At 44.8% G+C, this 14,473-nt stretch overlaps 1 pseudogene; it reads left to right on the top strand.

Moving 5' to 3' along the window:
• The window catches only part of LOC135523992 (thyroid hormone receptor alpha-like), a 57,171-nt pseudogene that overhangs the window by 20,435 nt on the left and 22,263 nt on the right, over positions 1-14,473 (top strand).

Here is a 14,473-nt window from a genome sequence, read left to right as displayed (position 1 = left end):
CAAGTAGTATTTTGCGTTGAGACTTTCACTTCTACCTGAGTTATTTTGTAACGTATCTTTACTTTTACTCAAGTATGACAATTTAGTACTTTGTGCAGATTCACCCGAAAGACACGTGTGCTGTTTTGGATAGTGATCAAGGATGCACAGAAATTCCCAAATTTGTGGGGAGTTTTTAGTCAGGTTATTTGTTTGCAATATGTGATATATATGAGAGCTTCATAAACGGTTTATTCGATAGTGGGGTTTGAATAGTGTGAGAAGACAACATATTTGGTGGTGAGAATCACCACCTAGGGTACAAAATAATTTCTAGCTCTTAAAAGGGGCAGTAGCCTACATTGGGTGTACATTTTCGAATTATAGCATTATTGAATCTGCATTTATTATCCTGTTATTTATTTTGTTACCAATAATATATACATGTTAATAGTATATTTTGATTACAATTATCATATAATCTTTTAACCACAAAATGGGTGAAGTGAACTGGCAAAAGTGTTGAGTCCTCATTCAAAGGCAAGGACAGTGTAATACAAAGACAACAGAGTTATTTTGCAATTATTTTTTAAAACCTCAGAGTTCACTTTAAAGAGGACTGAGATCGGTTCTGTTAAAGGGGACTATATGTGAAAACACACTAAGACTCGATTTGGTTCACTGTGGCACCGACATTACTGTAATTGAAAACAACTCAGTCGGTAATGCAACAAGAAGGCATACACACAGGGTCAGACACAGTTGGCATTTCAGACCAATTAGGGAGTCAATGAAACAGCCACTTAAGTCCTTAGGATTTCCCTGGCAACAATGGATCGCTATTCACTGAGAACGGAGAGGGGGAGTTAGACCAGACAAACTAGTGTCCAAATTCACTTTAGTAAACTATATTATGTTTTATTAAAACATTTTTTAAAAGGAGTGGCAGGTAGCCTAGTGCTTAGAGCGTTGGGCCAGTGACTGAAAGGTTGATAGATCGAATCCACGAGCTGACAAGGTAAAAATCTGTCATTCTGCCCCTGAACAAGGCAGTTAACCCACTGTTCCTAGGACGTCATTGTAAATAAGAATACTTTCCTAAATAAATAAAGGATAAATAAAATATGGTGAGATATGCTGAAGTGCTCAGGAGAGTCTGGATGGTTGCAGAGGTGGGACCCTTGGAAGTCTACTAGTGTTGACATCTGATAGATCCTACAGCATGACTTGTTAGTGCACTCTCTTCTGGGCTGTGTGCTTCCAGAGCTCCCTAAGGAGCTCACAGTCTCCTCAATTCTCCTGTTGCAGAGCTATGTTCAGATGTGTGTGTGCGCATAGGTGTTTTTTTTTATGCGTGTGAGTGTTGCCAACTGTGTACGTGTGTGTGTGTGCGCGTATGTTTGTTTCGGCGTCGTTGTGTGTGTTGTTGTTGTTGTTGTTGTTGTTCTTGCCTTCCCCTCTAATGTAAATTGAAGTGGCAGGGCAGCCATTTTCCCGACCACAGACTCTTAGCGCGAGCACTGCTACAGTCCTGCAAGACTCCCGCAGGAGAACTGTCAGGAGAAGACATGTCCTTCACGCCGCCTGTGTTTTTGAATTCCTGTGTGTCCTATTGTACGTAGACTCTAATGTCTCTTTCCTCTCTCTCTCTCTCTCTCTCTCTCTCTCTCTCTCTCTCTCCCCCCGTCTCCAACTATCTTTTATTCTCTGCTTCTCTACAGGTGGATCGATGGCCCGAAAAGGAAAAGAAAGAACAGTTCATGTTCTGTGAAGAGCATGTCTGGTAGGTACAGTTACGGTAGATTTACAGCCGTTTGCACACAAGAACACTATGCTCACAATGTGGGTTTGATTGAATTCCAGCTCTGGAAAAAAACACTCAAACCTGCATTGTGTTCCCAACCTGTCACCTGGGTTGTACGGTGTGTGCTTGTGTGGAAGACCCAGAAGCCTCAGCTCATAAATCACTGCCACCTTCTTTACATTTTAGTCTGTGTTTATCACCAAAGAGAAGGGGGGGGATCTCTTTCAACGGGAGGCTGTCACTCTGCTCTAGTTCTTCACGCGGCAGAATGCACTGACTGACAGCTTGGAAGTTGAGGGGCGGAGGGTGAAGAGAAAGGAAAACAACTTTGAGGAATTTGCAGGACGCTACACGTCGCCTCTGCCGAGATGCCATAAAACCTCTGTGTTTGTCATCTCCTGAACACGCCCGGGCAGACAGACCAATGAGGAAGCCTGTAGGCCCCCAAAACCTAGCATGCTCTTTGGCAGCTAGACCTGAATCATGTGACCCTCCACGGTCCATCTCAGCTGGGAAACTGGGCTGGGCTTTGAGGGGTGGTGGGGCATAGTGCAGGTCCTTATTATCTAAGTGCTATAAGTTATGTCATTGGCATATGGCGTGGCACGGAAGGAAGGAAATGGGTTTCTTAAGAAAATATTTTGGGGAAGAAGTTGTTTGTTACCAAAACTGAGTAGAGGTTTAACGGTTGCCTAAAATAAACAATATGTCATTTTGCTTGAAACTGATTTTCTATCTAGATTAAGTGTAGTATATTTCTATGAAGAAAGCATTGCCCCTCCATTTTGTATTCGGTGAAAATAGATTCAAATGTGACTTTTCTTTTCTAAACAGAATTGAATGGATACGGACAGACTGGGTCAGAGAGTACAGGTCAGTTACATACATCCTTTTGGGTCGGAGCATATCGAATTGGAATTTGAATAGATGGGACAGTACATCAATTGAGATATTGGAGTAGGGGTGACTATAGCAGTGGGTGTGGGCTGCAGCGGCACTATTGAGTTTGGGCTCGGGTTTCTAACAAAACCAGGCTTGGGACCAGCCTGAGACTGAGACTGGGCGTCCCTACCCTGCCTTACCCTGTCTTTCCCTGCCTTCTCCCTGTCAAGTGTCCACTCCTTCGCCTCTGTTTTTCTGCCATAAGGGGAGGGCCAGACTGACACTAGTAAGACTGTACTCAGTGTGGGCCAGACATAAACACACACGCCAAAACACCCACACGTTTACTCCCTTTTTACTCTCTCCCTCTAGGGGTAGTACACACACGTGTGCATGCAGTGGTACACCCTCACATTTGTGCACACACACACACACACACACACACACACACACACACACACACACACACACACACACACACACACACACACACACACACACACACACACACACACACACACACACACACACACACACACACACACACACACAGCAATGCAGAGAGAGGAGCCTACACAGACATTACATCTTGGCTCCCTAAGCTGCGTCCAAGGATCTGCTATTGGCAGTGTGTGTGTTTGTGTAATGCGTAGCGTACCATTTCCTCTCTCCTCCCCTCGTATCACAGCTATATATTTTATTAAACGGCGGGCTGGAGGCCGTTTCCTGTTTCTACGCACTCCCCCACTAAATCCCAATGTTCTGTATGGAAAAAGTACAGATTTACCTTTTTCCTGAGGTGGCTTGAGAAGGGGAAGTCTAGAAGAGCACTGGCCTGAAGGAGGGGAGAGAAAGGGAGGAGGTAGAGAGAGAGGCTATCTGGTGGGTGTTTTTGTCTTCTACCCGAGGGCGAGGCATACTTAATTGCCTTAGAGTGTCTCTCACACTGAAGGGTGCTTGTTGGAGTCTCTCTCTGCCAATGTACCATTTCTCAAGTGAGGAGATGTATTTAAGGACTTACACCTTCATTACATGCCAGGAAAAGAAAGACAGTACCGAATAGGTTAAACCTCCTCACTCTCAGGCGAACACAGACACACACATGCATGCGCGAGTGCACACAAACCCACATTGTCACACTGTCGTTTCCTCTAGTGGTTTGTATCCTGACTCTCATGTGATGGGGTCCTCAGGCCAAGATCTTAGGATAAGATCATGAGTTTTGTTTGACTGTGTTCTATTGTATGTCTGCTTATGCCAGGGTTGGGCTCAATTCCATTTCAATGCCGATCAATTCAGAAAGTAAACCCAATTCCTAATTTCCCTCCGTGAAAATAATTGAAGGTAATTGGAATTTCCGTGTACTTCCTGAATTGTCTGAAATTGAAATGGATTTGACCCCAACCCTGTTTCATACTTTTTATGTATTTGGAGATACAAGTAACTGCCAAAATAAAAGAAACACCAGCATAGTGTTACTCAACCCTCTGTTACTCAATACAAACGCAAGCATACAAGGCCTTCCCTCGTCCCCCCGTTTGGCAAATCAGATTACGACTCTATACTCCTGCTTCCTCTTTACAGACAGAAGTTCAAACAGGAAGTACCCATGATGCGCTCCGTAGAAAAAATGGTCAGACGAAGCCGAGGCTGTGCTGCAGGAATGCTTTGCTAGCGCTGACTGGAATATTTTCCCGGACGATTAGCGTCGACGAGTTAACCACATCAGGAAATGCATCGCAGACATCGTCCTCACAGTGAAGGTTCGCTGCTTCATCAAACAAAAGCCCTGGATTAACTCTGCGGTGCCCATTAAGCTAAAGGATAGAATTAACGCTGACAGAGCAAACGCATCCAACTCCAGGGCTACGGCTGAGGACACAAACATGTACAAAAAGTCAGACTACGACCTCCACAGAGCCGTCAAACAGGAAAAAAGACAATATTGGAACAAGGTGGAAACCTATTATACCGGCGCCTAAGCTTGACGCTTGTGGCAGGGGCTACAGTACATTACAGACTACAAAGGAAGCCTGATCTGCCCAACGATGCCTCTCTACCAGATGAACTCAATGCCTTGTATGCGTGCATTGACAAAAAACAACACAGAGCCCTGAATGAGGGCCCCCGCTAATCCGGAGGACCGGGTGATCTCTCTCTCCGAGGCTGACATACGTTTTCTTAATGGGTAAAGATTCATAAGGCTGATCGGCTAGACACTATTCCAGGGAGTGTCCTCAGAGTATGCCAGACCAACTGGCAGGCATCTTCACAGACCTTTTTATCCTCTCCTTCGCCCAGTCTGTAATCCCCACATGTTTCAAACTGACTACCATCATTCCTGTTCCCAAAAACTCTTAAGTCATCCTGCCACAATGACCACCACTCTGTAGCACACATCTGTGATAATGAAGTGCTTTGAAAGGCTGGTTATGGCACACATGAACTCCATCATCCTGGACACCCTGAACCCACTCCAATTTGCATACCGCCCCAACAGATCTCAATTGCACTCCACGCTCCCACCTAGAAAAGAGGAATACCTACGTGAGGATTCTGTTCATTGACTACAGCTCAGCATTCAACAGCATGCCCTCCAAGCTCGGGACCCTGGGACCCTTTACTCCCTGTTTGACACATGGCATGGCACCCTCAACATTTTTTGTCTGAATAACCCATGAAGGAAATGGGTTTCTTAAAAACAATTATGCTAGAAGTGGTTCGTTACCAAAACTGAGTCAAGGTTTAGCTGTTGCCTAAATTAAACAGCATGTCATTTTGCCTTAAATTTATTTTGAAAGACTTTATTTCATCTAAATGTATCTAGATTAAGTGTAGTATTTTTCTATGAAGAAAGCATTGCCCCTTCCATTTTGTATTCGGTGAAAATAGATTTAAATGTGACTTCAAATCAAATTTATTTATATAGCCCTTCGTACATCAGCTGATATCTCAAAGTGCTGTACAGAAACCCAGCCTGAAACCCCAAACAGCAAGCAATGCAGGTGTAGAAGCATGGTGGTTAGGAAAAACTCCCTCGAAAGGCCAAAACCTAGGAAGAAACCTAGAGAGGAATCAGGCTATGTGGGGTGGCCAGTCCTCTTCTGGCTGTGCCGGTTGGAGATTATAACAGAAACATGGCCAAGATGTTCAAATGTTCATAAATGACCAGCATGGTCGAATAATAATAAGGCAGAACAGTTGAAACTGGAGCAGCAGCACGGCCAGGTGGACTGGGGACAGCAAGGAGTCATCATGTCAGGTAGTCCTGGGGCATGGTCCTAGGGCTCAGGTCCTCCGAGAGAGAGAAAGAGAAGGAGAGAATTAGAGAACGCACACTTAGATTCACACAGGACACCGAATTGGACAGGAGAAGTACTCCATATATAACAAACTGACCCCAGCCCCCCGACACATAAACTACTGCAGCATAAATACTGGAGGCTGAGACAGGAGGGGTCAGGAGACACTGTGGCCCCATCCGAGGACACCCCCGGGCAGGGCCAAACAGGAAGGATATAACCCCACCCACTTTGCCAAAGCACAGCCCCCACACCACTAGAGGGATATCTTCAACCACCAACTTACCATCCCGAGACAAGGCTGAGTATTGCCCACAAAGATCTCCGCCATGGCACAACCCAAGGGGGGGCGCCAATCCAGACAGGATGACCACATCAGTGAATCAACCCACTCAGGTGACGCACCCCTTCCAGGGACGGCATGAGAGAGCCCCAGTAAGCCAGTGACTCAGCCCCTGTAATAGGGTTAGAGGCAGAGAATCCCAGTGGAAAGAGGGGAACCGGCCAGGCAGAGACAGCAAAGGCGGTTCGTTGCTCCAGAGGCTTTCTGTTCACCTTCCCACTCCTGGGCCAGACTACACTCAATCATATGACCCACTGAAGAGATGAGTCTTCAATAAAGACTTAAAGATTGAGACCGAGTTTGCGTCCATAAAAATGGAGCTCTATAGGAGAAAGCCCTGCCTCCAGCTGTTTGTTTAGAAATTCTAGGGACAATTAGGAAGCCTGCGTCTTGTGACCGTAGCGTACGTGTAGGTATGTACGGCAGGACCAAATCAGAGAGATAGGTAGGAGCAAGCCCATGTAATACTTTGTAGGTTAGCATTAAAACCTTGAAATCAGCCCTTGCCTTGACAGGAAGCCAGTGTAGGGAGGCTAGCACTGGAGTAATATGATCAAATGTTTTGGTTCTAGTCAGGATTCTAGCAGCCGTATTTAGCACTAACTGAAGTTTATTTAGTGCTTTATCCGTGTAGCCGGAAAGTAGAGCATTGCAGTAGTCTAACCTAGAAGTGACAAAAGCATGGATTAATTTTTCTGCATCATTTTTGGACAGAAAGTTTCTGATTTTTGCAATGTTACGTAGATGGAAAAAAGCTGTCCTTGAAATGGTCTTGATATGTTCTTCAAAAGAGAGATCAGGGTCCAGAGTAACGCCGAGGTCCTTCACAGTTTTATTTGAGATGACTGTACAACCATTAAGATGAATTGTCAGATTCAACAGAAGATCTCTTTGTTTCTTAGGACCGAGAACAAGCATCTCTGTTTTGTCCGAGTTTAAAAGTAGAAAGTTTGCAGCCATCCACTTTCTTATGTCTGAAGCACATGCTTCTAGCAAGGGCAATTTTGGGACTTCACCATGTTTCATTGAAATGTACAGCTGTGTGTCATCCGCATAGCAGTGAAAGTTAACATTATGTTTTCGAATAACATCCCCAAGAGGTAAAATATATAGTGAAAACAATAGTGGTCCTAAAACGTAACCTTGAGGAACACCGAAATTTACAGTTGATTTGTCAGAGGACAAACCATTCACAGAGACAAACTGATATCTTTCCGACAGATAAGATCTAAACCAGGCCAGAACTTGTCCGTGTAGACCAATTTGGGTTTCCAATCCCTCCAAAAGAATGTGGTGATCGATGGTATCAAAAGCAGCACTAAGGACTAGGAGCACGAGGACAGATGCAGAGCCTTGGTCCGATGCCATTAAAATGTCATTTACCACCTTCACAAGTGCCGTCTCAGTGCTATGATGGGGTCTAAAACCAGACTGAAGCATTTCGTATACATTGTTTGTCTTCAGGAAGGCAGTGAGTTGCTGCGCAACAGCCTTTTCTAAACATTTTGAGAGAAATGGAAGATTCGATATAGGCCGATAGTTTTTTATATTTTCTGGGTCAAGGTTTGGCTTTTTCAAGAGAGGCTTTATTACTGCCACTTTTAGTGAGTTTGGTACACATCCGGTGGATAGAGAGCCGTTTATTATGTTCAACATAGGAGGGCCAAGCACAGGAAGCAGCTCTTTCAGTAGTTTAGTTGGAATAGGGTCCAGTATGCAGCTTGAAGGTTTAGATGCCATTATTATTTTCATCATTGTGTCAAGAGATATAGTACTAAAACACTTGAGCGTCTCTCTTGATCCTAGGTCCTGGCAGAGTTGTGCAGACTCAGGACAACTGAGCTTTGAAGGAATACGCAGATTTAAAGAGGAGTCTGTAATTTGCTTTCTAATAATCATAATTTTTTCCTCAAAGACGTTCATGAATTCATCACTGCTGAAGTGAAAGTCATCCTCTCTTGGGGAATGCTGCTTTTTAGTTAGCTTTGCGACAGTATCAAAAAGGAATTTCGGATTGTTCTTATTTTCCTCAATTAAGTTAGAAAAATAGGATGATCGAGCAGCAGTAAGGGCTCTTCGGTACTGCACGGTACTGTCTTTCCAAGCTAGTCGGAAGACTTCCAGTTTGGTGTGGCGCCATTTCCGTTCCAATTTTCTGGAAGCTTGCTTCAGAGCTCGGGTATTTTCTGTGTACCAGGGAGCTAGTTTCTTATGAGAAATGTTTTTAGTTTTTAGGGGTGCAACTGCATCTAGGGTATTGCACAAGGTTAAATTGAGTTCCTCAGTTAGGTGGTTAACTGATTTTTGTCCTCTGGCGTCCTTGGGTAGACAGAGGGAATCTGGAAGGACATCAAGGAATCTTTGTGTTGTCTGTGAATTTATAGCACGACTTTTGATGTTCCTTTGTTGGGGTCTGAGCAGATTATTTGTTGCAATTGCAAACGTAATAAAATGGTGGTCCGATAGTCCAGGATTATGATGAAAAACATTAAGATCCACAACATTTATTCCATGGGACAAATCTAGGTCCAGCGTATGACTGTGACAGTGAGTGGGTCCAGAGACATGTTGGACAAAACCCACTGAGTCTTGTCTTTTCTAAACAGAAATTAATGGATACGGACAGACTGGGTCAGAGAGTACAGGTCAGCTACATACAGCCTTTTGGGTCGGAGCATATCGAATTGGAATTTGAATAGATGGGACAGTACATCAATTGAGATATTGGAGTAGGGGCAACTATAGTAGTGGGCGTGGGCTGCTGCAGCACTATTGAGTTTGGGCTCAGGTTCCTAAGAAAAACCACACAGACTGGCTTGGGATCAGCCTGAGACTGAGACTGGGCATCCCTACCATGCCTTACCCTGCCTTCTCCCTGTCCAGTGCATTTCAGTGTACTTACTGAAGTGTCTGGAATTGACCTCAACCCTGGTTTGTACTGGCCTGCACAGAGCCCTGACGTCAATCCCATCGAACACCTTTGGGATGAATTGGAACGCCAACTGCGAGCCAGACTTAGTCGCCCAACATCAGTGCCCGACCTCACTACTGCTCTTGAGGGTGAATGGAAGTATGTCCCCTCAGCAATGTTCCAACATCTAGTGGAAAGCCTTCCCAGAAGAGTGGAGGCTGTTGTAGCAGCAAAGGGGGGGGGGGGCAACTCCATATGAATGCCCGTGATTTTGGAATGAGATGTTTGACGAGCAGATGTCCACAAACCTTTGGTCATTTAGTGTATTTGGTGATACAGGTAACTTCCATAATAAAGGAAACACCAACTCCTGTACTCCCTGTTCACCCAAGAATGTGTAACCACACATGACACAACAGTGGTCAGCCTGATCACTGATGTCGACGAGACAGGCTATAGGGAAGTTGTCAGAGACCTGGCCGTGTGGTGCTAGGACAACAACCTCTCCCTCAACATCAGTAAGACATAGGAGCTGATCGTGGACGACAGGAAACAGAGGGCCGAGCACACCCTCATTCACATCATTGGGGCTGTAGCGGAGCAGTCGAGAGCTTCAAGTTCCTCGGTGTCCACATCGCTAAGGATTTGGAATGGTCCAATCACACCAACACAGTCGTGAAGAGGGAACGACAACGCCTCTTCCCCCTCAAGAGGCTGAAAAGATTTGGCATGGGCCCTCAGATCCTCAGAAAAGTCTACAGCTGCATCATCAAGAGCATCTTGACTGGCTGCATCACAGCTTGGTTGGTATGGCAACTGCTCGGCATCCGACCACAAAACGCTACAGAGAGTATTGCGGGCGGCCCAGTGCATCACTGGGGCCGAGCTCCCTGCCATCCAAGACCTCTATACCAGGCAGTGTCAGAGGAAGGCCCAACAATTTTTCAAAGACTCCAGCCACCCAAGCCACAGACTGTTCTCTCTGCTACCACACAGCAATTATGGAACCAACAGAACCCTGAACAGCTTCTACCGCCAAACCATAAGACTTCTAAACAAGACTGCTAAATTAGCTAATCAAATGGCTACCCGGACATCCTTCATTTATCCTTTTTTTGCACAAACTCTGTTGCACTGACGCTATGCACACACACTGAACTCTACTCACAAATACAGTTGAAGTCGGAGGTTTACACATCTTAGCCAAATACATTTAAACTTAGTTTTTCACAATTCCTGACATTTAATCCTAGTAAAAATTCCGTCTTAGGTCAGTTAGGATCACCACTTTATTTTAAGAATGGGAAATGTCAGGATAATAGTAGAGTGATTAATTTCAGCGTTTATTTCTTTCATCACATTCCCAGTGAGTCAGAAGTTTACATTCTCAATTAGTATTTGGTAGCAATGCCTTTAAATTGTTTAACTTGGGTCAAACAGTTTGGGTAGCCTTCCACAAGCTTCCCACAAAAAGTTGGGTGAATTTCGGCCCATTCCTCCTGACAGAGCTGGTGTAACTGAGTCAGGTTTGTAGGCCTCCTTGCTCGCACACGCCTTTTCAGTTCTGCCAACAAAGAACAGCTTCAATGCACCTTGGCGTATATTCTAGAAGTGTCTGGAACTCGATGCGACACCATTCTTGTTTTTTTGTTTGTTGGTATTGTGGGTATCGATTAGGATCCCCATTAGCCTCTGTAAAAGCATCAGCTACTCTTCCTGAGATCCACATGAAACATGACATAATACTTTACATAGTACAGAATATTATTAGTCAAGGACTGAACTACATCAATTTAAAACGTCACACAGAGTACTTACACACAATATCTAGGTCTAATTCATAACACAGTGCCAATTACAATACAATATATATAAACTGGCTGTCTCTTCACAGTCCCCTTTGTGCAGTAAGGTGTTCTTTTATCGGGTTTTCTTTATTGCTAGCTTGAGTTACCTGCGGGGGCACAGAGTTCCATGTAGCCATGGCTCTATCTAATACTGTACGTTTCCCAGCCTCTGTTCTGGACCTGGGGACTGTGAAGAGACCTCTGGTTGCATGTCTTGTACTGATGAGTGTCCTAACTGTGCGCCAACTGCTTGGACAGACAGTTTGGTACCTGCAAATGATCAATACTTCGCACAAAGACCAAAAGTGATGTAGTCAATCTCTCCTCAACTTTGATGTCGGTGGAGAACGCGGTGTTCAATTGCGTTGAGATCTGGTGACTGACACATACACACACGCGCCCTTTAACCCCCCTATGCCCTTTTAAGACCCCTCTTTCAAAGTCACAGATCTCTTCTTCTAGCCATGATAGCCAAAATAATGGGCAGCAGGGCTTTTTTATACATGACCTTAAACATGATGGGTTGTTGATTGCTTAATTAACTCAGGACCCACACCTGTGTGGAAGCACTTTGTAGCCCTCATTTACTCAAGGGTTTCCGTTATTTTGGCAATTACCTGTATCTATTACGCCTATCTTGAAACCTCTGAGGTCCGAATACTGACTATCTTTAAAGTATCAGTACTGCGTGGCAATAGTGTGAACTTCAGGTCTTGTCCTCATACTCACTCCTTCTCATCCCACTCTCCTTCTCCACCTCTCTCTGTGTGCTGCAGGGTACATCCCCAGCTACCTGGAGAAGGATGAACCGTGCGTGGTGTGTGGAGACAAGGCCACTGGCTACCACTACCGCTGCATCACCTGTGAGGGCTGCAAGGTGAGACACACAGGGCCACATGCACACGCTACAGAGCACACCTTTTGAATGGAGACTGCACTGTTTAGGTTAGGACAAGGCCAGGAAAAACAAAGAGCAGATGGGGGAAGGGTTCATCTCAACATCAACCATAAATAAATAAGGATATTCACATGCATTCAATTCGGGGCAGGTGTCTCACACACACACACACACACACACACACACACACACACACACACACACACACACACACACACACACACACACACACACACACACACACACACACACACACACACACACACACACACACACACACAGCGTGACAGCTTCCTCAATATTTACAGTATGTCATATCTATGTCAGTTCTGTCATCCTCACTCTAGTCCAAGGGACTGACTCTCTCTGTCTCTCTCCTCCCCCACTTCAACTCTGCATCATGGTCTGTCTGCCACCCCTGTCAAATCCTCTCTCACACACACACTCACACACACACACACACACACACACACACACACACACACACACACACACACACACACACACACACACACACACACACACACACACACACACCCTCTGGCTCCTTCTTTCTTCCTTCTTCCCTTTCTGTTCCTCCATTGTTTTTCTTCACCCTCTCGCTCTCTCTCCCAGGGTTTCTTTCGGCGGACAATTCAGAAGAACCTCCACCCCGCCTACTCCTGTAAGTACGATGGCTGCTGCATCATCGACAAGATCACCCGCAACCAGTGCCAGCTGTGCCGCTTCAAGAAGTGCATCGCAGTGGGCATGGCCATGGACCGTGAGTGTCTCTCTCGCACTCATATGCATGCACGCACACACACCGTGTCGTGCACAATGTCATTTATCCAACACATTTACCAACATTTTACAAGTCATACGGATGCCCTCAGTCGTGACTCCTTGATGGAACTGAAATACATTTTCTCTCTCCCTTTTTTGTTCCTCCTTTCTCTCTCTCAGTCGTCCTGGACGACTCTAAGCGGGTGGCCAAGCGGCGTCTGATCGAGGAGAACCGGGAGAAGAGGAAGAAGGAGGAGATGGTGAAGACTCTGCAGAACCGTCCGGAGCCCACCGGCTCAGAGTGGGAGCTGATCCGCATGCTGACCGAGGCCCACCGCCACACCAATGCACAGGGCTCCCACTGGAAACAGAAACGCAAGTTCCTGGTAAGAGGATGAAGGACAGGATGGCTGGACTATGAGATGTTTTAATGACAAAGACAAGCAGAGACATAATAGGCGTTGAAGCAAGCAGACATGACCAGGCCCCCCCGGGACAAAACTCTAGTACAAATATAAAGTAGATTTTCTCAAAGCTTCCTTTGAATCTCTACTTCCTTGTTCATCTCTGTTTATACCTGGTTTTGCATCATAATCTGCCCTGCAATAATTGGTTACAGTAATCAAATTCAACATGTCACAACAGCTTGATTGTAGAGTTTCAATAAACCGGTAGACCAGATATGGCTAAGCTTCCAGGTGACGAACTTACAACAGTGTTGTAGACATGAGACTACAGCTACAAGTAGCTTGTTAGCGTCTGGAGTGTACAACAGGGCCTTCTCTCTCGACCTTGGGAGGAAACTCCTCCATGACTTAGACTCGATGGATTTTTACAAAAGATTGAATACGTTTCTCCATATGTCCCCATATTCTATGATAAGTATTTTGTTTTTCAAAGGCCCGTTGGACATCACTGCTCATTGTCCATTTGAGTTTACAAACGAAACACACAGAGAAATATTTGTAGCCTGTATGTTGAGAATGCCAAATCACTGTGGACTATTGCTACGGTGCCTTCCCGAAAGTATTCATAACTCTTATTCCACATTTAGTTGTGTTACAGCCCAAATTCAAAATGGATTAAATGTTACTTTTTCCCCTCACCCATCTACACACAATACCCCATAATGACAAAAGAAAAAACATTTAGAAATGTTTGCTAATTCATTGAACATAAAATGTAGAAATATCTCATTTACATAAGTATTCACACCCCTGAGTCAATACTTTGTAGAAGCACCTTTGGTAGCGATTACAGTTGTGAATAGGTAGCCTATTGGTTAACAGTGTTGGGCCAGTAACCGAAACAGGTTTGAATCCCCGAGACGACTGGGTGAAAAATCTGTTGATGTTCCCTTGAGCAAGGCACTTAACCCTAATTGCTCTGGATAAGAGTGTATACTAAATTGTATACTAAGTCTCTAAGAGCTTTCAACACCTGGATTGTGCAACATTAGCCCATTATTCTTTTCAAAATATTTCAAGGTCTGTCAAATTGTTTGTTGATCATTGCTAGACAACCATTTTCAGGTCTTGCCATAGTTTTAAGTAGATTTAAGTCAAAACTGTAACTCAGCCCCTGAGGAACATTCATTGTCTTCTTGGTAAGAAACTCTAGTGTAGATTTGGTCTGTGTTTTAGGTTATTTTTCTGCCGAAAGGTGAATTAATCTTCAAGTGTCTGGTGAAAAGCAGACTGAACCTGGTTTTCCTCTAGGATTTTGCCTGTGCTTATCTCCAT

Source organism: Oncorhynchus masou, chromosome 31 (genome assembly GCF_036934945.1).
Source record: "Oncorhynchus masou masou isolate Uvic2021 chromosome 31, UVic_Omas_1.1, whole genome shotgun sequence".
Taxonomy (NCBI): domain Eukaryota; kingdom Metazoa; phylum Chordata; class Actinopteri; order Salmoniformes; family Salmonidae; genus Oncorhynchus; species Oncorhynchus masou.
Note: the sequence above shows the minus strand (reverse complement) of the source record. Positions and strands in the feature narration are given on the sequence as shown.